The 22,974-nt window shown below is 46.8% G+C and overlaps 1 pseudogene; it reads left to right on the forward strand.

The window, feature by feature from the left end:
- The first annotated feature begins 1,966 nt into the window (after window positions 1-1,966).
- Window positions 1,967-18,115, forward strand: LOC119383919 (uncharacterized; annotated as a pseudogene).
- Window positions 18,116-22,974: the final 4,859 nt, after the last annotated feature.

The following is a 22,974-nucleotide window of genomic DNA, read 5'->3' on the forward strand; positions in this document are numbered from 1 at the left end:
GCACTTCCTTGGCATAAAAGTAGCACTACGAGGTTTCTGGGCCGCTATTTTAACAATCAACGTCGATTTAATATTTGCCTTTAGTGTCCCTTTAAAATTGATGTTAAACATGTTCCATGCTATATTATCCGTTGATATTTCGTAGATGACGCGTGTGTGTACACACAAAACTATCCCACGAGTTTTCTCGCTTTCAAAAGTATGTGTCAGTACTTTTTTAAATAAAGTTGTTTTGTGTCTTAGAAATAAACAAACCCTGTTATACGGCTGGATACCTTAGCGCAGGGGTCTCAAACATGCGGCCCGCCGAGCACTTGTAGCGGCCCGGCCCGCACGTGACTGTCTTCGCCCCATTAATTTCCTAATAAGTGTGTTCGTGAGCTACCCAGAGATAACTGGCATTCTTTTCGTGAGGCATCCCATGTGTTGAAACATGAAAATTCATATTTCAGTCATTCTGCCTGCACTCGTTACTCATACGAAAACTTGAATCATTTGGCGTTAACTCTGTTCTTTGGATTGCTGCTTATCCCTCCCATTATACCCAGTAGGTTTCTTTTAATAATGCTGAGTCTAACCGCGCAGGAGTATTTTCTGGCGTTCCTCAGGGATCCGTACTAGGACTAACACTCATCTACATCCATGACATTTATACGGCTATGGAACCAGGCATTACAATGAGGCTCTTTGCAGACGACCGCGTCATATACTCTCCTACTAGCACAACAGAGGACCAAGTCAGACTCGACCAATCTTTAGAAAATATTGAAAAATGGTGGGAAAAACACTGTATGCAAGTTAATACTGATAAAACTGTGTGTATTACAAGTACCCATAGAAAGACAGCACTTCACTTTAAATACACCCTCTCTGGGGCAGACGTCAAACACGCGAATACCGTAAAGTATTTGGGGGTCATAATAACGCAGTCTTTAAAGTGAAGTTTCTATGTTGATCAGATTTATGTGCAAGTATTCGAGCAACTAGGCTTTCTAAAGGGCCAGTAAACAGCCCCGAAGTCCAAAAGTTGTTGAAAAGAAATATGCGCACTTTTGCTATGTGAACATGCTGCCGCAAGAATTTTGCGAATACATGCTATAATAAGAAGTTACAGGGGTTAGAACATCCATTTAAGCTCTTTTCAAATTTTCGCGCGGCCTCGTCACCCTTCTCCGCCACAAGGAGGGGAAGGCGTAGCCCGTCGTCGTGACTCCGCCCACTTCGGCAACGTGACACGACGTCAGCACTTGACGTCATCGGCGAGCTCGGTCAGTCGCAATGCTTTTCCGCTTGCTGCGGCTGCTGGTTGTTTATTGTTTCCATTGTCGCACGTACTCTGTAACTTGACGGGCAGTTTTCGGCTCTTTGGTATTTTTAAACCTTAAATTAAGTAAACCAAGACGACCAAGGGGCGCGAGAGAAAGGAACCCCGCTTGCTGCGCGTGCAATGGGAAAGCCAAGCAAGCGCCACCCGTCCGAGCTTCCGGAGATTCCCCCTCTCTCCGCTCGATTTGCCTCCGACAACGCTTCCTCCAAGTGTTGCTCATGCCGAAGGCGAAGTGCGTGCAGGTGCTATGCAGTATCCCGACAACTGCGCGGCCAAAACCGCATCACCGCAGGGCTAAGAAACAAGGCGCACTTTCGTAGCGGTGGGTGGGCACAGCAACTGACGTTAACTTGTAGAGACCTGATTTAGATCAATCGACGAGCTCAGTGGTACGTCAAGTTGCCCATCGGCAAGTTCACGCCACTGCGCATACGAGGGGGATTGGTCAGGCGAAGAGGCGCGGTAATAGGAGATATGCAAAATTGCTCTGTGGTCTGGCAACCCTGAAATTCCGCCATCTTGTGTTTGTCAAGGATGCGACGGACGCAGCCTCACTAGCCACCCTAGCCTCACGCATGCCGGCATCGGTAGAGTGTATTAACGCGAGACCAGAAAAATCGAGCAGTCTTTTGGAGTAATATGGCAACAGGGCAGCGTTTTCCCAGCGTGGGCCATGTTATGTGGCGGAACAACCTAGAGGACCTGCCACAGACCGTCGGTAGCTCATTAGAGAGCCTGCTGCAGGCGTCTACGCCATCGTTGCGGCAGCGAGCGAAATCCTATGCCCTTGCCGTCGAGTCGTACACGTTGCCGTCATCGGTGGAAACTAACGCGTGCGATTCAAGGTACGTGAAATATCTATGTCATGCGTTCCATGGAAAGGCTATTACTACAACTAAAAGCAGCATTCAAGCAGCCAGTGTGAGACGTCGTTCGTGTACGTGTTGTACACTCCTGCGCTGTCAGCTTTGCAACATCGTATGAACTGTCACAAGAAAGTGACAGAAAGTGAAATATAGTGACAGATTCCAGCATCTTTTCGTCTTGTGAGTAGGATTTATATGTTTAAACAATGCCTCCTTGACGCATGCGCAGTAACTCACCGCGCTCGAACACGAACCGCTCTCGCGCTCACTGTTTGCAGCATGGGTTGTCACTTGTGTTTACGACTTCATATTCGCCGCAGATTGAAAAATTGTGATTAGAAATGTTTCACGGCGTTTTCCACATTACCGTTCCGTGATTACACACTCACACCGGTAAGCTTCCCGTTGCGCTAAAGAAAATGGGCATCATAAAAATTGGTTGTCGCTGTCTTTAAAGGGGTGGTGCCATCAAACTTCGAGGCTATAACAAGCCTGTTGTGGGTTTCCTCTGTATGCAAGGACACTCCACACGAAGGGTCGGACACGGCAAACGTTTAGAATATATTTTAATTCACTTCCAAAGTGTACCTAAATGCCCATTCTCCCGACCGAGACCCATCGCTAGCTCGCCAACACTGACGTAGCTCTGTATGATGGGCAACGAAAGTTGTAGTGACGTCACACCAGATCTCCTGTAGTGATGTGATTGACCGCCGGGCCTCTGCCACCTCCGCAACGTACGTACCGGCTGTAGTGAACTAGAATATATTCTAGTTCAGTATAGTCCGGGAAAAGCATCGGTTGCTACATCACTTGCCGAGTTTCGATCGCTTCCTGGCTAAGTGCGTCACAGCCTTGTGTGGTCACGTGACCAAGATCCTACACTTCTACGTCACTGCCAAACCTCGGCGCCGAGAAACCGAAACCGAAAGTTGTCCACATCAAAAGGCGATATGAAATAATTTAGCGAGAATACATGAATCTCGGTGCGTGCAACGTGCTTCCGAGCTATAGGAAACGCTTACAGCGAAGAACGCGCAAGCCACAAATTTGGTGGCACCACCCATTTAACCATGTTTCGCACTTTTGTGGGCACCTGTTATTTCCTAGTAAAAAAATTTAGCTGATGTGGCAATTTCTGCTTTTGGGCTTTTCCCGCAGGCTTGGCCTTGTCTATGCACGGGCCACTTGCTATAGGAGTCGGAAGAAGACTGGCCGGCCGTACGAAGTACGCCTGACTTTCAAGATATCAAGTGGTGCTGTTGAAGATGCAACCTGTGAATGTCCTGCCGGAGAAAGCGGGGCATGTAGCCATATCCTGGCCGCACTTCAACTCCTCATCTTTATGAGGAAACGTGGCTACAAATAGGCTCCACCCGAGTTGAGCTGCACGGAACTGCCTCAACAGTGGCGGCGACCTCGGCGACAAGCATAAGCATAGCATAAGGCCTGTGAGTGTGCAGGTTGTGGACTGGAGGAGCCCACGTGAAAATGGTGTACCAGAGCCGACGCCCACACGGTTGTTTGATGCAAGAGCTGTGAATGATGACAAGAAAAAACAGCTGGACAGTCTCCATCAGCTCGGAAGAGTCCTTAAGGAGCTCGGCAACGATGACTTTGGTATGGTTCTGATGGCCGCCAAAGGTCCATTTGTTGAAACAAAGCTTGGACTGGCACCTGTTGGCTCACCATTGTCCTACCAGAGGACTATCGTTCCAGGAGGCTTCAAGACATGGATGGCATCTAGCATCTCAAAAGGAACGGGCCATATCACTCCTGTCCCAGAGCTCCTACTTTTTGAAGAAGTGTTGGCGCATACCTTGTGTGGCACTTACACTGCAGATGAGCTCAGGATATTGAATGCAAATATATTTTGAAGAACCTTGCAATATAAATTTAGTGGGAGCAGCTTGGATACTGCTGTGCAGGCAACAATATTTCGTTTTTTTTTTTACCTTGCTCTCATGCACTCCAAGTAAATGGTTGCAGAATAGGCATAAGCAGGGTGCACTGACGGGTTACGCAAAGCAGGCTGGTCATTATAATGCTACATTTTATCTTTCTTTTATTTAGAGTACTGTAAGGAGTCTGAAAAACTATACAAATTTACAACATACAATGCCCTATGACAAAAAAAAAACGCCAGGCCTGCGCGTAAAGTGCAGCACAGTCACAGCGAAAGCTGGAAGAGCGGCATTTCTAGAGCCCGTTATAAACTCTCTTGTGGCTACTAATACAAGTACATTAGGAACGTACCCACTACGCCACAAATCATAATTTTTGGGAAGTTGGGAAGCACCCACCACAACATTATTCGCTGTTCTGCGGAGAAGCGAGGTACCATCTGTGAGGCATTATGTACACTTTGTTATTGCGGTGGTTGATGACGATGAAAAATTACGGCTGAGCCCTTTTGTAATGGGTTGGAAGCTTTAAAAGACCCACTACTTACGTAATTCATATTGTGTGACGCCCGGTCGTCATTTAACTGTCCCACCACACTTTATAATGTACGTAACCGGAGAAACGGAGAGCGAGAAAGAGAGAACGGGAATTAGTCTGAGGAAATGGATCAAGGGAGCCTTATGGGCTTCCTTGGCAACCAATAGAAGTGCACTTGCCAGGAACCCACTACGCTATAAATCATCATAATTTTTGTGAAGTAGGGAAGCAGCCACTATGCAATTTTTCGACATTCTGCGGAGAACCGTGGTACTCGCTAAACACCTCTAAGGCATTATGTGCACTTTGTTGATGCTGTGGCTGATGACGATGAAGAATTATCGTAGAGGCCATTGTAATGGGTTGGAAGCACTGAACAACCCACTCGTTGCGCAATTTGCATTGTTTGATGCCCGGTTACAGAATTCGCGTTTGCGTGACGCCTGGTTGTTATTTTACTCTTCTACCACACTACATTACATATGTTAATGTGGTTCCTTCCCGACATGAAGCCTGTATAGGGTCTTCTTTCAACGCAGTTTCAAGCACCGGCATGGCCCCGAGGTAGAACACTGGGCTCCCACGCAGAGGACCCAGGTTCGAACCTCGTTCCATCCTGGAAATTTTTCTTATTTCCTTTTTTTTCTTATTTCGTGCGATAGTGGTTACGGACACCGGCGGCGGCGGCAGCGGCGGCGGCGGCGGACAACTACGGCGCCAAAAACGGCCGTTGAAATGATCTCATAACAGCTTTCGCTGTAATAAAGCATACCTGGGGGTGTCATTCTGACACAACAATATTCGTCATTTTCATGCATGCCTTGTCCTAACCGCTGACCAAGTACTTGGTGATTATGAACAGTGTGCGGCCATCAGCGTGACAGAGCACTTTTAACAGGAAAATGGTGAGGTGAGCGCACAGTTTTCAAGAAAGGAAAATCAAGAAAGCGAGGTGTTTATTATGGCTGTGAGGTACAAAGGTGCCTCAAGTACTCCTGATTGCCTTAATGTGTAGTGCATATTGTCGCGGTGCACCGTAAACGGACAACCAAGACGTTTAGGAGAAGAGCAAGTAGCCCGTTTTATGCAGCAGCATAGACAAGAACATAGATATGTTGTGTCGTGCATATCAATTAAGACACATCAAAGGAAACATTCGTTCCTCATTCTTTATTTCTTCTTCGTCGTCTTCGCTGAGGCGGCCGCCGAGCACGTGCCATCTCCTGGCGCCGTAGTCGGCAGTGACGCCTTATACGACATATCCCCTTTTGCGAAAAAAAAAATAGTTGCTACCTAATATAGTCCTTGAACTTCTGCGGTGTCTTCTTCTTACGAGTGCTCCTTCTAATACACGCTTGAGATCCCGACTTATTGGGTGAAACTTGCGCACTGTCTGCTGCGAGTGGTTCAGGAGAGTCCGCATTTTCATGATTATCCACTCTTGATGTGCCAGGATGCGATAGATCACCCATAACTGTACCAGACGATTGAGTGGATGCCGGTGACCAGTTCATAACAGCAGATGTGCCTGATCTCATTTTGCTGACAGCTGCAGGGTGAACAGCGGCTAACTTGGACGCGTTCCACACTCGTCCATCTTCCAACAAGTACGAGGCTGGTCCACGCTTTTCAACGATCTTCTTGGGCGCGGAGAACTGTGAAGATAGCTTCCCAGGAATGGCAGATAATTTAACCCGCACGTAATCACCAACGGCGAAGTTTGGTTCCTTGGCTCCGCGTTTTTCATCTGTATAGCTCTTCGACCTGGTTTGCTTGTTTTTCACGCGCTCTCGCAACTGCTCAATCGCCCTTGACGGGTCCGTGCTGAAGCATTTGTCGGGCATGCCCACTATGTCGAGCCTTGTTCGAGGTTGGCGTCCATGAAGAAGTACAGCGGGCGCAGCACCAGTTGTCGCGTGAGGCGTACATCGATATATTTGCAGGTAATCAAGCATGGCTATTTTTATATCACGGCGTTCAAACAGAGCCAGTTGTATGTATGACTTCAATACCCTGTTGAATCGTTCCACCAAGCCGTTAGCTTGCGGGTAGTACACTGAAGAGTTGTAATGCTTGATTCCACGTTCTGCGAGAAATTCTTCAAAATTTGCTGATGAAAACTGTGGCCCATGATCGGATACGAGACCACGTGGGTATCCTTCGCGTGCAAAAAGTTCAAGTAAGAATTTCTTCACTGTAGGTGTGGTCGCGTCTCTTACGAAAGCCACTTCAGGCCACTTGCTGTAATAGTCAATGATTGTAATGGCAAAACGGCAGTCAGCTGAAGCTTGCGTGAAAGGTCCTACGATGTCAATTGCAACTTTTTCCCAAGCTTTGTCAGGAAGAGGAACGGGTTGCATTGGCGCTGCAGAGGTACGTGCAGACTTATCACAGGACTGGCAAATCACACATGTGCGCACAAGCTCTTCAATATGACTGTCCATGCACGGCCACCAATAAGACTCTCTCAGGCGAGCTTTGGTGCGACTAATGCCTGGATGTGACTCATGGGCCAGATCCATAAAACGGCGTGTCATAGACGCTGGCACGACAATCCTTTCACCCCGGCACAAGATATCATTTACAACTGAGAGTTCAGCTCGCACATGAAAGTAAGCCAGCAGCTCTTTCGACAAAGATTTTTTGTCAGGCCAAGAAGTAATCGTGAAGTGCTTGGCTTGAGAGAGAGCGGGGTCGTTGGCACTGGCTTCTTGAAGCTCTTGCATGGTAACGACTGGAGACAGGAAGCATATGAATTCTTCTTCGTGTGCATCGCGGAGTAAACTCTGTACGGGCAGCCGGGAAAGAGCGTCAGCCACGACGTTTTCACTACCCTTTCTGTATTCCACGGTGTAGTTGTAGCACAGCAACCGTGAGGACCAGCGCGCAATCCTTAATGGACGGTGACCGGTACCTTTCGTTGAAAGGAGCGTAACCAATGCCGCATGGTCAGTCCGTAAGATGAAAGGTCTCCCCCACAGGTAAACGTGCCAATGTTCGCAAGCCCAGACGCAGGCAAGGGCCTCACGTTCGCCAACTGAGTACTGCCGTTCATGTGGCTGCAGGGTACGCGAGGCGAACGCGACAGTTTGCAGTGAGGTTCCGTTATCTTGCTGAAGTACCGCACCTAATCCATATCCTGAGGCATCAGTCGTGACGTACACCGGTAAGTGAGGATCGAAAAGATGAAGGACCTCGCAAGATGTTAGAAGAGCTTTCAGTCGCTCCAAACTGCCTTGTGCTGCCGCAGTCCAAACGAAAGGTGCATTTCCTCGAAGCAAGGCACGCATTGGCTCCACAACGTCAGAAAAATGGGGGATGAACTTGGAGTAGAAACCTGCAAGTCCCAGCATCGAACGAAGTTCGTTGATGTTTTTAGGTGACGGTGCCTTGGTTATCGCCTCAATGGATGACATAAGTGGGAACAACCCTCTAGCGCTGACAACATGACCAAGAAAAGTCAGCTCTGCGACGTCAAAAACACACTTGTGGTTCAACCTGAGGCCCGCATCAGAGAGCCGTTTCAAAACAGCGCGCAAATTGCCTAGATGATCCTCGCGGGAGCGTCCATACACGATGATGTCGTCAATGTAAAATAAGACGCATTTGCACCCTTTTAGGATCAAATGCATCATCTTTTGAAATGCTGAGGGCGCCGATGCTAGTCCGAAGCAAACCCTTTTGAAGCGAAAGAGTCCGTCATGAGTTATGAAGGTAGTAAGGTCACGGCTCTCTGGACTGAGTGGTAACTGGTGGTACGCAGAAGCTAAGTCGAGCTTTGAGAATCGCTGCGCCCCAGCCAAGCTGTTCAGTAGTTCTTCAGTTTGTGGCAAAGGAAAACTGTCCACTACCACAGCTTTGTTTGGCTCCCGTAGGTCAACGCACATGCGAATCGAGCCATCCTTTTTCCTAGCTACCACAATGGGTGACACCCACTCTGACGAGTCGACGCGCTCAATGATGCCCTGGGCTTCTAATTTTTGTATTTCTGCCGAGACTTGCTCGCGAATGACAAGTGGCAGCCGTCTCAGCTTGCTGGCCACTGGTTGAACAGACGCGCGAACTTTGACCTTGTGACAGAAGCCTTTAACAGTTCCGAGCTCTTTTGAAAATAGGTGCTCGAATTCGAAACGTAACTCTTCAGGCAACACAGGTGTTTCTTGCGTCATCAGAAGACACTTAAGCGGTGACCCCTGAATCTTCATGTCCAGAGCCGCGATGCCATCTAATCCAAGAATAGTTGTTCCTCCAGGCACAACGTACAATAAGATAGAAGTGCATCGACCATGGAATGAGGCCGCAGCAATGAAACATCCTTGAATTGGAATGGCGGACTTGGAATAATCGAGAAGCTGAACGGACGTAGATGTCAGAGGATACACTTTAGAAAAGTGACGTTTGTAAAGGTCCTCAGCCAGAATGGAAACCGATGATCCAGTGTCTATCAAGAATGACACAGAAATTCCCTCAATTTCTAATACTGCGTAAATTCCTTTCTTACGGCTCCAGATTTGACACACACTTAAGTGATCGTCTGGGTCAGCTGTATCGCTATCTTCCGCGACATGCTGAACATTTTTCGCGAACTTTCGTAGCGACTTGCACACCTTTTCCAAATGGCCAATTTTCTCACATTTTCGACACTTATGTGTCTTGGCCTTGCACTGAGGGCTATTTGCAAGGTGCTCCGCCGAACCACAACGATAGCATTCCTGCTCTTTGAAGGATCGTTGACTTTGACTTTGCGTCTTATAGCATGTGCACGTGCTACAATGCTTCTCTCTTTCCTTTGAATTATCTTTAACACGATGAACTTGTGATTCCTTTCGGGACAGTTCTCTGGCTTCACTTGTCGCCTGATCATGCTGTTTTGCAATAGTAAGGGCCCTTGAAAGCGTTAGGGACTCTTCCAGCAGAAGGCGTTCACGTAAATACTCGCTGGTCGTTTTCTCTATCAGCTGGTCGCGTATCATGTCGTCCGCCAAGTCACCGAAATCGCACGCTCCTACTAAACTTCTCAGAGCGGTGATGTAATCCGCCGCAGTCTCACCTGGGGCTTGTGTACGTCGACGAAACCGGTGACGCGCAGTAGTGACGTTCACCTTGCTCCTGAAATGACCTTCCAGCGTCGCGATGGCACGGTCGAAGTCATCCGGGCTAGGAGACGCCAACGTCCCTTCCGTGGGGCTCGAAGCCGCAAGGCCCGGGTCGTCCGTTGCCGTCAGAGTCTGGAAGATGCGCTGTCCTTCCAAGCCCAAGCAGTTGAGCAGAATCGCCTTCCGCCGAAGAGCAGGTAGGTCGGAGGCGCCCGAAGCAACCATGTAATTCTTGAAGGCTTGTATCCATTGCTCCCAAGGGATGACCGGGTGTCCAGGTGACGGCAGGAACGGGGGTGGCGGTTGTAGTCCAGAAACACTCATCGTAGAGGGCGACAGGCGAACGTACAACACTCACGAAGATGAAGGTCAGACCGGTAGCACATGGGCTCGTAAATCTTCGTCGCCAAAATATGTTGTGTCGTGCATATCAATTAAGACACATCAAAGGAAACATTCGTTCCTCATTCTTTATTTCTTCTTCGTCGTCTTCGCTGAGGCGGCCGCCGAGCACGTGCCATCTCCTGGCGCCGTAGTCGGCAGTGACGCCTTATACGACAATAGACACAAAACACGTCTTCGTCTTCGGTCAGAGTCCCGTTCCGCGAGACTGTCCGAGCGCACACCATCTTCGTTGTCTGCATCAGAGCGGGCGCGGCATTTGCCTCCTTCTAAAAGAGCATCGTCCCGCTGCTATAGTCGGGTCAGTTGTACACAAAGGCGCTTTGTACAAGTGACAGTCGCTCGCAATGTCACTCGCTTACGTACGGCTTTATGCGCACTACGTGCACAAGTTCAGGTCGTAGCGCCTTGTACAGTGGGGGCTATCCGTGACGACCTCATAGGTGACGTCACTTAGTCGTCGCAGCACTCGATAAGGCCCGAACTATCTTCTAAGCAGCTTTTCGGATAGTCCCCGTCTTCGTACAGGTGTCCACACCCATACCCTGTCGCCGGTTTCGTAGGTTACAGGTCTATGGTGCAGATTATAGCGACCTGCGTCGTACTCTTGCTGTTAGTATAGTCGCACACGTGCGAGCTGCCTGGCTTCCTCCGCGCGTTGAGTAAATACGTCGGTACTCGTTTCAACGTCGTCGCATTCGTGTGGCAGCATCGCGTCCAACATTGTCCCTACTTCTCGTCCATGAACAAGACGGAATGGGGTCATCCGTGTTGTTTCTTGCTTAGCGGTGTTGTAAGCAAACGTTATATAAGGTAGCATCTCGTCCCAATTTTGGTGCTCGATGTCCACATACATTGAAGGCATGTCTTCCAGGGTTTTGTTCAGCCGCTCGGCCAGCCCGTTGGTTTGTGGATGGTAGGCTGTCGACTTACGATGAATGGTACCACTGAGCACCAACACATGATCTAAAAGCGCTGCTGTGAATGCGGTTCCGCGATCTGTTATAACGATCAATGGTGCGCCGTGTCTCAACACAATACGCTCTATGAAAAAGCGGGCCACCTCCTCTGCTGTGCCTCTCTGGATGGCTTTTGTCTCGGCGTAGCGAGTAAGGTAGTCGGTCGCCACAATAACCCAGCGGTTGCCAGCACTAGAAGTAGGAAGTGGACCCAAAAGGTCCATTCCGATCTGGCCAAACGGCGTTGGCGGGACCTGGAGTGGTTGTAACAAACCGGCTGGTTTCGTCGGAGGTAACTTGCGCCGCTGGCAATCGAGGCAGGTCCGAACGTGATGTTTCACGGCAGCGGCGAGTCCTGGCCAGTAGTACCTCTCCCGCACTCTGCTTAGTGTGCGCGTGTAGCCTAAATGCCCAGAGGTGACCTCGTTGTGGCACGCTTGCAATACTTCACAACGAAGGGCGGTAGGGACAACCAGCAGGTAAGTGGATCCGTCTGACGAGAAGTTCATTTTGTAAAGGACTTGGTTTCTTAAAAAAAAATGACGATAAGCCTCTTGCAAAGACTTTGGGCGCTTTCTGAGTTCGTCCTTCTAAATAATTAATCAGGCCAAGCAGCTCAGGATTGTCATGTTGTTGGTCTGCAATAGTCGACGTGTCGAGAATCCCGAGGAATGCTGTGTCTTCGTCGAGAGTAGCAGCTGACCCTATCGGTGACCGAGACAGACAGTCAGCGTCTGTGTGTCGTTTCCCCGACTTGTGCACAATCGTCATGTCGAACTCTTTTAGTCCAAGGCTCCAGCGGGCCAATCGCCCGGAAGGATCTTTAAGATTTGTCAGCTAACACAGAGAATGGTGGTCACTGATCACCTTGAAAGAGCGGCCGTACAAATATGGGCGAAATTTCATAACCGCCCATACCGCGGCGAGGCATTCCTTTTCAGTGGTTGAGTAGTTTGCCTCTGTGCGTGAAAGAGTTCTGCTTGCGTAGGCGACCACTCTTTCCGTGTCTTCCTGGCACTGCACAAGCATGGCTCCAAGGCCAACATTGCTGGCCTCAGTATGCAGCATTGTAGGTGCTGTCTCGTCAAAGTGGGCAAGCACTGGAGGCGTGTGCAGACGTTGCCGCAAGTCATTGAAAGCAGTTTCCTGTTCGTCTTCCCAAACAAAGGCAACGTCATCCTAGAAGGGTAGCGGCTTGGGCCAGTTGGTAGGTCATGACAATTATTATAGCGCAAAGCAAGACGAAGACAAAAGGTCTTTAGCGCTCGTCTTTGTGTACCTTTTGTCTTCGTCTTGCTTTGCGCTATAATAATTGTCAGTCAGTCAGTCAGTCAGTTTATTTTCCTTAAAGACCCCCGGGGGGGTATTACATAAGGGGTGGGATAAACATGTTCACATAACAAATATATTAAGTAATACACGGGTTACAATTCTGTACATTTCTTCGTATTTTTACAAAACATACATATAAATTAACACACTTAAACTTTATTGAAAACAAAATCATACTCGGAGGCTACTTGACAGAATATGGTCAGTTACGTGTTGTGCAAATAAAGATGGACATGTTATGTCGACAATGGCAGGAGGGAGGTCGTTCCAGTCTTTTGCCGTGCGGAGAAAAAATGATGCTGAAAATGTTGATGTTCGAGCACGCATAAGTGAAACCTGCAGTGGGTGGCTTGTCCTGAGCGATATACGCGCTGCGGGTTTGATGTAACATGGTTCATGCAGATGGGAACTGTGAAAGAATTTATGGTAGAGACAAAGTGAAGAAATGCGCCGACGCACAGCGAGCGATGGAACATTGGATAATGCTTTTAGTGACGTAACGCTGATGTCGTATGAATACGAAGAATGAATGAAGCGAGCTGCACGGTTCTGAACTGATTCTATTGCGTTGATGAGGTATGCTTGATGCGGATCCCAAATAGCGGATGCATATTCTAACTTAGGTCGTACAAGCGATGTGTAGGCAAGTAATCTTACGTGATACGGAGCACTCTTGAGGTGACGTTTTAAAAAGCCTAAAGTTTTATTAGATGATAAAATGATGTTTTGAATATGCGTACGCCAGATCAAGTCACTAGTTACAGTGACACCGAGGTATTTATAAGAGTTAGTCGATTCCAGGTGCTGGCTGTTAATTGTGTATGGGAACTGGAGCCGATTACCGCTGCGTGTGAATGACATAGTTTTGCATTTAGTTACGTTTAATGTCATTAGCCAGTCGGTGCACCACTGGTAAATGTTTGCAAGATCATTCTGTAAAGTTATCTGGTCAGAATTGGTTAGAATGGTTCGGTAGATAACGCAGTCATCTGCGAACATACGTATGGTACTAGTTACATGCAAGGGTAAGTCGTTTATATAGATTAAAAATAGTAGCGGGCCCAGAACGGACCCTTGTGGTACACCGGATGTTACTGGAACAGGATTAGATAGGTGGTTATTTACAACGACGTTTTGTGATCGATTAGTAAGGAACTCGGTTATCCATTTTAAGACGGTGGGATGTAAATTTAGTCGGGCAAGTTTAGCAAGCAATCGTTGGTGAGGCACCTTATCAAACGCTTTAGCGTAATCAAGAAAAATAGTGTCAGTCTGCACGTTAGTATCGAGATTGGCATGAATGTCATGTAAGAAAGCTGCCAGCTGCGTTTCACACGACAACCCCTTGCGGAAGCCGTGTTGTGAAGGATGAAAGAAGTGATTGATGTCAAGAAAATTTATTACGTGTGAGTAGATGACATGCTCCATGATTTTGCAGGGGACGCTTGTTAGTGAGATTGGGCGGTAGTTTAGTGGAGAGTCTTTATCACCTGACTTGTAGACCGGAACGACCTTCCCTATCTTCCAGCCACATGGAATGTCTCCTGAAGAAAGTGACTGTGAAAATATTAAGGCAAGAAAAAGTGAGGCGCTTTTCACGTTTTTTAGGATTTTGGAGTTAATTCCATCTATGCCAGCAGAAGATGACAGTTTCATTTTTTCTATTACGGCCATGATTCCGTTCGCACAAAAATTGATTGCTGGCATTTCAGGAATATGATTGAAGCGAAGCGAAGGTATGCGGGAATGTATGTTTGGTTCTTCAGTAAACACAGTAGCAAATGTAGTATTGAACATATTCGCACAATCCTCGTCAGTGACCGCCTCTCCAGAATCATTGGTTAGTACAGGTCCACGCGGTGTGTCAGCCCTAAGTGTTTTCCAAAACTGTCTGGGGTTAGTTTGCAATAGCTTCGGTAAGTGTGTACTATAAAATGAGTCCTTCGCTTGACGTAGGGCTACGAGATAACCGCGGTCAGCCTCACAATACCTGTCCCATGCATCTGGTTGTCCTGTACGTTTGGCAGATCGGAATAGGCGTTTCTTTTTATTTTCAAGGCGTTTTAAATTTTTCGTAAACCATGGTTTATGGCAAGTGGTTGTGAAGCTAACTTCGGGTATAAATTTATCGGTTAACTCTGTCAGCTTACCGCTAAAGCGTATCCAATTCATATCCACTGTATGTTGATGCAGTGTTTCCTGAAATGTGGGGAAGAATTCGCTGAGACCTTCGTTGATTGCCTCATAATCACCTCTGTCATACAGATGAATAGTTTTCTTGCTGGTTTCTCGTTTGAGTGCTTCAAAAGAAAAAGTAGCATGAATTGTCTTATGGTCGCTGATTTCCTGTAAGTAGTGAATGTGTGACAGGCTTGTAATTGTAATTGTAATATTGTAATTGTAATTGTAATTGGCTTGTAATACAATTGTAATTGTAATTGCAACGTCATCCCTCGTGAGGCGAGTTAACGGCGACGCAATGCGTGCAAAATCTGGTATAAACCGCCGATAATATGCGCAGAGGCCCAGAAAACGCCTGACAGCCTTTTTATCTGATGGTATAGGGAACTGGGCGACGGCGGCAACTTTCTCAGGATCCGGACGAACTCCTGCGTAACTGACAACATGGCCAAGGAACTGTAGTTCTTCAAAGCAAAAGTGGCACTTCTCCGGCTTCAGCGTCAGGCCGGCGGACCGTATGGCCTGCAGAACCACCTGCAGCCGTTCAAGGAGTTCGTCAAACGTTGCGGAAAACACAATGACGTCGTCAAGATAGACTAGGCAGGTCATCCACTTCAGCCCTGAGAGCACGGTATCCATGAGGCGCTGAAAAGTAGCAGGCGCGGAGCATAAGCCGAATGGTAAGACTTTAAATTCGTACAGCCCGTCTGGCGTCACAAACGCTGTTTTTTCACAATCTCTGGGGTCTACTTCAATTTGCCAATATCCACTCTTTAAGTCCATCGAAGAGAAGTAACGTGTGTTTCGAAGCCTGTCGAGCGAATCATCTATAAAGGGGAAGCGGATATACGTCTTTCTTTGTCACCTGATTTAGCTTTCGATAGTCCACACAGAAACGCAGGCTGCCGTCCTTCTTCTTGACTAGAACAACAGGTGACACCCAGGGACTCTTTGACGGTTGAATCACATCGTCTTCAAGCATTTTGGCTACCTGTTGTTCTATCGCTTCTCGTTCTTTTGAAGCCACACGATACGGATTTTGATGGATTGGTCTCGCTGATTCCTCTGTGATGATTCGATGCTTGGTCAAGGGTGTCCAGCCGACTTTTCAGGTCGACGCAAAGCAGTCGTGGAACTCGGCTAGCAGCGCTAGAAGACGTTCTTGCTCCTGCTGAGGTAAAACAAGACTGACGTCAAGGATAGGTGCTAGGTCTTGGAAATGTGGTGCAGTCGTTGCTTCGAGTGCTGAAATGCAGTCGCGAACATCTGCTACCTCATCGAAATAGGCCAAAGCTGTGCCCTTTGGAAGGTGCCGGCGCTCTGCGCTGAAATTGGTCAACAGCAAGTCCGTGCGCCCGTCGTTGACATGGACTATTCCTCGTGCGACTGAAATGCCGTGAGTGAAAAGCAGCGAGGTTATTCGGTCTGCCACTCCTTCACCGTCAAACGGTACGTCACAAGCCACTGAAACAAGGATACACGATCGAGGCGGGACAGCTATGTCGTCGTCATTGAGGCGAAAGGAGATGTGTTGCGGCAATAACGAATCAGTCAGACCAGGACTCTTGCAGAACGAAACGAGGCGGTCCGGGAAGTAGTCAATTCCTCGAAGGCGGTCAGCTCAGGAGCGAGGCCTAGCAACCGCCGACTGAAGCGGTGCACGGGAGTCGTAACAGGTGACGGCGCGTCAGGACTCGATGAACGGCTCCCAGATGGAGTGTGGAGCATCAGGCAGGGTTGCGGTGCAGCACCTCCACCAGTGTCGCGGTGCACCGTAAACGGACAACCAAGACGTTTAGGAGAAGAGCAAGTAGCCCGTTTTATGCAGCAGCAGCATATACAAGAACATAGACACAAAACACGTCTTCTTCTTCGGTCAGAGTCCCGTTCCGCGAGACTGTCCGAGCGCACATCATCTTCTTCGTTGTCTGCATCACATCGGGCGCGGCAATATTGTCGCATGCCTTTATAGATTCTATTTTGATGTGTTCTGGTTTCACCCGCAAAGACTGTTAGCAACGCTCAGCGCAGACCACACCACTATGCCTTAGAAGCTTCGCGATCTTTGAACATCATTCCGTTGAGATTACGTGCAGGACGTGAATAGCCAAAATTATTCGATAGCTTACACGAGCACCACTGATAACGCTCGAATGTTTGATGCCGCATGTACAAATGTCGACGCACCTCACTGTGAGTCAGATTATTGAAGGACGGTGTTCTGGTCCCCGCTATCAGTTTACAGCATTTATCACTTGCACTTTGACTTCTCCTTTATCGGGCACAGGTTCGCCCAAATAAAGCATTTCGTCTTGAACCCGCCTAGGGCTGCCTTCTCGAACGACCACATGAAAATATCTACGCCGCAGATCAGTAGTAGAAAGGAACACAGTAGTTGAAAGATCAGTAGCAGAAAGTTGTCCTCACATGCGTATTTTGGTATTTTTAAGTTTAGGAGACAACCACAAAAGTGCCCACACATAAGTCGATGGATAGATAGAAACCTTTGATCTGCTGAGAAATGCACCGAATAAAAAAAAACGAAAACCAAATGTTAGTTCCATAGTCATTCTACCTTTCTGTGGTGATCTGTTAACAATTTTGCGCTGTGCACCTTTCCTTTGCAACCATGAACCAAATATCCCATGTCACAACACTGGTGCATTTCGAAAAAGCCAAATGCAAAAGTATTGATTTGCCTCACTTTAGGTACTTAGTAACAAATTCCAGCTGAACAAATTGTTTAGTAGCTCCCACCAGAGTGCACTTCATAACTGTGTCACATTTTTGGTTATATACATGTTCTTGCTTTATTTTTCTAGGAACTTCAGGTGTCTGCACAAGACGCACAAGAACTTGAACAAAATTCAAGGCAGCAGAGCCACAGTTCACAATGGAGAGATGGGCGTCGACATAGATTAAGTGTATCTCATTTTGGGCGTGTAATTAAGAGAAATCAGTGGACAGAAACAGGGCTGCGGAACCTCATTGAGTCAAAGGACTTGTCTCGCGTTCGTGCTGTGCAATATGGAATCGCCAAGGAGAGGGTAGCTGCCGATCGTTATGCAAATGTAATGCAGTCGTATGACCATAATCTGACACTACACCATTCGGGATTGGCTGTCAACCCGGCCTTTCCACGGCTTGGAGCTAGCCCAGACAGATTTGTATACATATGACCCAGAGGAGCTGACATATGGTGTCCTTGAGATCAAGTGCCCTTACTCCCTGAAGGATAGCCAACCGAAAGAAGCCAGGAGCAAGAAGTTCTGCATGATTTTTGAAGAAAATGATGAGCCACAACTGGAGCGTGACCACGAGTATTATGCCCAGGTGCTCAGTCAAATGGGCATAACAGGCTGCCTATGGGCGGACTTCGTGGTCTGTTCGGAGAATTGGATAGTCATCGAGCGTATTCGCTTTGATAAAATAGAGTGGCTCAGTATGCGTAAAAAACTTGACAAAATTTTTTTCGAAGACATGCTGCCTTACATGAGCAGCCAGCACTGAGAACTGAGACTAATCCTTAAGGAAGTGCAACACCATGTCAGGTGCAGAATGCTTCAGGCCAACCGTTTTTTTAATGTTCTTTGATATAATTTTAATAGCAACATGGGGCCGATTTCAAGTCTGAGTAGCTGCTGGTTGTGTGTGCAGGAAATCAACCGTATTGCATGGCAGCAGAATTTGTAGCAGTGCTGGCATGCTTCGTTTAGTTCCATAGAAAGTGAGTTGACAGACACACTTACGTGCACAAGTTGATTGACCTGTGTGGGTCTTTACATGTGGAGCCTTCTGTAGCAATGATTATTTTGAAGCATAAAGGCATTTTTGTTTGTCATTCTGCCATAGGACCTTGCCTTTCACTTTGTAGGACATGAATAAAGTATTGAAGGTATAAACATACAGTGCACAAACCGCGGCCTGAAGGTTTTTTGGGCTAGATTTTATTGTCTAATGTGTCGCAATCTTTTTGTTTGCCATTCACTTTCTTGGTTGAATGAGGCTTTGTGATGTGTATCACACACTAATGCATCCTAACTAGTGAATGCAAGATTTCACTGCAAGCTGTTTTTGCTGTTTTACTGCATTAGTTTTGGATCTCCACCTTGCACAAGTGTGTACTTCATGCTTATGTGTAATTTTTTGAATTTTAGTTTTCTTAAAAACATTTTGGTGATGCGTTGTGACATGAGTGTGCCTAGATATCACTCTCATTTGCTCTCTTCGCGAAATGTTAATTTTTCTATGTAGCGCATGTCAGAGCGAGAGGTTCAGATGAAAAAACCTTGTGGAAACATCATTTTTATAGCTTTGTCTGTAGGAATTACCGCATTTGTCGTGTAATTTGTATTTGTCTGTCCTGTCAATTTGGGCTAGTGAACAGTACAAAGTTGACTTCTACCTCATGAAGCTTTTCATTTTGGCTAGTGTATTATGTGCAATTTACATAATTTGTTACATTCAGACGAAAGGAGCCTAATAGGACTGTAGCAGATACATCTGGCTTATGTTGCTTTTGCTGTGATGTGCACTGTGCATTTGTTTCATTATTATATTCAAATTGGTTCATGTTTTCTAAAGCCATGTGATATTATGGTGGGCTTCGCGGCTGTGCCTCTACACAGACCGCTAACCCGTTCATCCTGATCAAGCAGGTTTTTGCCCGCATCATCGCCGGCCTACTCCTGTCTACCTTTTTGACAGCCTCGTCTGCCAGTTCGGGAAACTTCGTGCCTGCTACCAACGGAAGCGAACCTTGCGTTTGCCTCCTCCCTGTCGCCCATGTTTCAGGATAGAGTGCCTCGATGTCCTCCTCGCCCACCGCTATCGAGGCACTCTACTTCAGAACATTCGGTAGCGCCCCCACCCCCGCTGTGGATAATCGAAAGCAATCCAGCTGCCCTATCGCCGTCGACAACATCTTATGCGCAGCCTATAAAGCAGCAACCACCGTCCACCGCGCACTGTGGGCTTCGCGGCTGTGCCACTACACAGACCGCTAACCCGTTCATCCTGATCATGCAGGTTAGTAGTTCGTATCAAGCACCTACTAAAAAATCAAGTGATTACTTTTTGGTGCAGCTTCCAAGCCCACAGTGCTGCCTTTTACTTATTTCTGAATGTATCGATGTCATACGCGCCTTGCTACTGCTATCGGGGGATGTAGAGACAAACCCCGGTCCTGACAAAGTCGTCCTCGACCAACTGAAGAAGTTGTTTGCCGGCCAGGCCACACTAATATCTGAGATGCAGAGCCTCAAAACCCAGCTAACAAGCACAAACAACACTGTTGCTAATCTAAGCACCCGCCTCACAGACTTAGAAAATCATTGCCAAAATCATCTAGCTCTTCGAACAGAAGTAGACGCCCTTAACTCTAAGACCGGCCAACTAGCCCATCGTATGTGTGACACTGAAGAGCGCCTTGACGACCTCTAGAACCGTTCCCGACGCAACAAGTTGATATTCTACGGTTTTCCTGACACCAACCCGAAGGAAACATACGCTCAATCGGAACAAATAATCATTAACCACTGTCTTAAAAGCTTTGGTCTTACAGTCGTGACTAAAGATATGGAGCGTGCGCATCGTCTAGGACGTTACAGCACTAACCGGAAACGACCCATTATCGTTGAGCTTTCATCTTTCAAAACGAAAGAATGTATCCTTTCGAACGGCCCAAAACTAAAAGGCACAAACCTCAGCATTGGTGAAGACTTCACGCGTCCAGTTCGAACTGCACGGAAACAACTTGTTACCTTTGCTAGGAGTAAATCCGTGCCATTTCCATTACGCTTCAAAACCCTGCACATTGGAGACCAGCGATATATCTTTGAAAGTGTGGCAGGAATTTTCAGAGCCGTATCGTAGGGATCATGTCGCCGTCAGCAAGCACGCCATCAGCCCCGAACAAACGCAAGAGCAAACCTTTCATTTTCTGTACTTTACACTAACATACGTAGTTTTCTTCCCAAGCGCGTGCTCCTCTCTAATCAAGTGCAATCGTCTGGCAGTAGTGTACTGATACTAACAGAAACGTGGCTCAGTGACGACGTTTCAGATACAGAGGTACTGGCCGACTTGCCAAATTTTAACGTCTTTCGTCACGACCGCAAAAACGCACGTGGCGGAGGCGTACTCATCGACACTAAAAAAGAACTATCATGCTCTCTAATCAAGACATCTTCGTCACTAGAATCACTATGGGTAATATGCCGTGCCCCTCCCGAAGCAATAATACTTCGCGTATGCTATAGACCCCCTCGAACTGATCCAGATTTCGCCCGCAAACTTAACAAAATATTATCTCAGCTTACAAATAAACACCCTAATGCACATAATCTGCTTTATGGGGATTTCAACTTTCCCACCAATAATTGGCTCAATCAGGCTTCACCAACTTCAGGAAATACTGAAGCAAGGGCATTTGTCGATGTTTGCCTCAACTTTAACCTCATCGAACTGGTAACCAATCCGACGCCCGTCACTAGTGAATCCTCAAACATTTTAGACCTAATACTAACAAATAACCTCGAAAGCTTAAAATCTATTGCATATCTACGCGAAATCAGCGATCACGAAGTCATTCATACCACATTTAACTTCACCCCAAAAACACGCCTCATCTTCCGCTAAACAATTCACTTGTATGATAAGCGTAATTATGAAATAATTAATCTTGAATTAAGAGATTTCCTGCCGTATTTCGAATTCAATCTCGGTGCCTGTTCTCTCAATGACAGCTGGCTATTGCTTAAGGACAAGATAACTGACTTTACTAATAAATTCATCCCCACGGTGAGCTTTATTGCCAATAAAAATAAACCATGGTTTTCCAAAAGCTTGAAAACACTCGAAAATAAAAAAGCGCCTCTTCCGAGCTGCGAAATACGATGGAAATGCGTGCGCATGGGACAACTACTATGCTGTGGAAGACGCTTATTATGCTGCAATTATAAAAGCGAAACAGACATTCTATCACAATGATTTATCTAAAATTCTAAAATCTAACCCTAGAAAATTCTGGGAAGTCATAAACCTGCAACCAACACAGGACATCACGCTTCAAACGACAAAGATGAAGATGTAAGCGACGCTGATTGTGCGGATACCTTTAACATCGCGTTCTCATCCGTGTTCACTAAAGAAGCCAACGTACCGCTTCCTACGCCATCTACTATGACATTACCAGTGATGACCCCTCTTGCATTTTCCGTTGATGGCATTTCATCACTCATTGACAAAATAAAACTTTCATTATTGGCTGGCGTAGACGATATTAACTCCAAATTGTTAGAAAATACTAAAGGAATTATTTCAGTGTATTTTTCGATGCTGTCCTCACTGTGACTCGTAACAGGAATTCTACCAGACGACTGGAAGGAAGGAAAGGTCATTGCAGTCCACAAATCAGGTAACAGGCAGTCCCCCCTAAATAACCTCAAATAATATAATACAGATATATATACACATATGAATATAATAGGAACATGTGTTCCTTTACACAAACAATTTTTTTTCATTTCTCCCAGCACGGATTTTGTAAATTATTATCTTGTGAAACCCAACTTGCTATATTTGTTCATGATCTACATTCTAATCTGACCGTCACTTTCAGACCGATGCAATCTTTCTCGACTTCGCAAAAGCCTTCGATAAAGTGCCACATAAACGCCTTCTACTAAAACTTGCCCAGTTGAACCTGCACCCGAACATTCTTGCATGGATCAGACAATTTCTTACAAACCGCTGCCAGTTTGTCTCAATTAAAAATACCCGCTCTAGCTGCCTCCCAGTAACATCCGGCGTACCCCAAGGATCTGTACTCGCACCCCTCTTGTTCCTAATATACATTATTGACCTTCCCGCCCATGTATCTTCACATATCCGTTTATTTGCCGACGATTGCGTCATCTATCGCACAGTTACTAACATATCTGATCAAGCTGCACTCCAACAGGATATTAATCTCGTGCAACAGTGGTGCGATCTTTGGTTAATGAAGCTTAATCCCACTAAATGCAAACTCGTTTCATTTCAACGCCAGCGTAATCCTTTATCATTCTCATACCGAATCTCTAATTCGACTATTTAACAAGCTCAATCATATAAATACCTTATCACCTTATCAAATACCCGTCACCTTATCACCTGACCTTTCTTGGAACGCACACATCAACAACATCAAATCATCCGCGAACAGATCCCTCGGTTTCCATAAGCGTCATTTGCGTCACGCACCACTAGACATAAAACTTCTGGCGTACAAATCCCTCATAAGACCCAAACTAGAATATGCAGCGCCCATCTGGAGCCCGCACCAGATATACTTAATAAACGAACTAGAATCTGTACAAAATCGTGCC

The sequence above is a fragment of the Rhipicephalus sanguineus genome, chromosome 1 (assembly GCF_013339695.2).
Source record: "Rhipicephalus sanguineus isolate Rsan-2018 chromosome 1, BIME_Rsan_1.4, whole genome shotgun sequence".
Classification (NCBI taxonomy): Eukaryota; Metazoa; Arthropoda; class Arachnida; order Ixodida; family Ixodidae; genus Rhipicephalus; species Rhipicephalus sanguineus.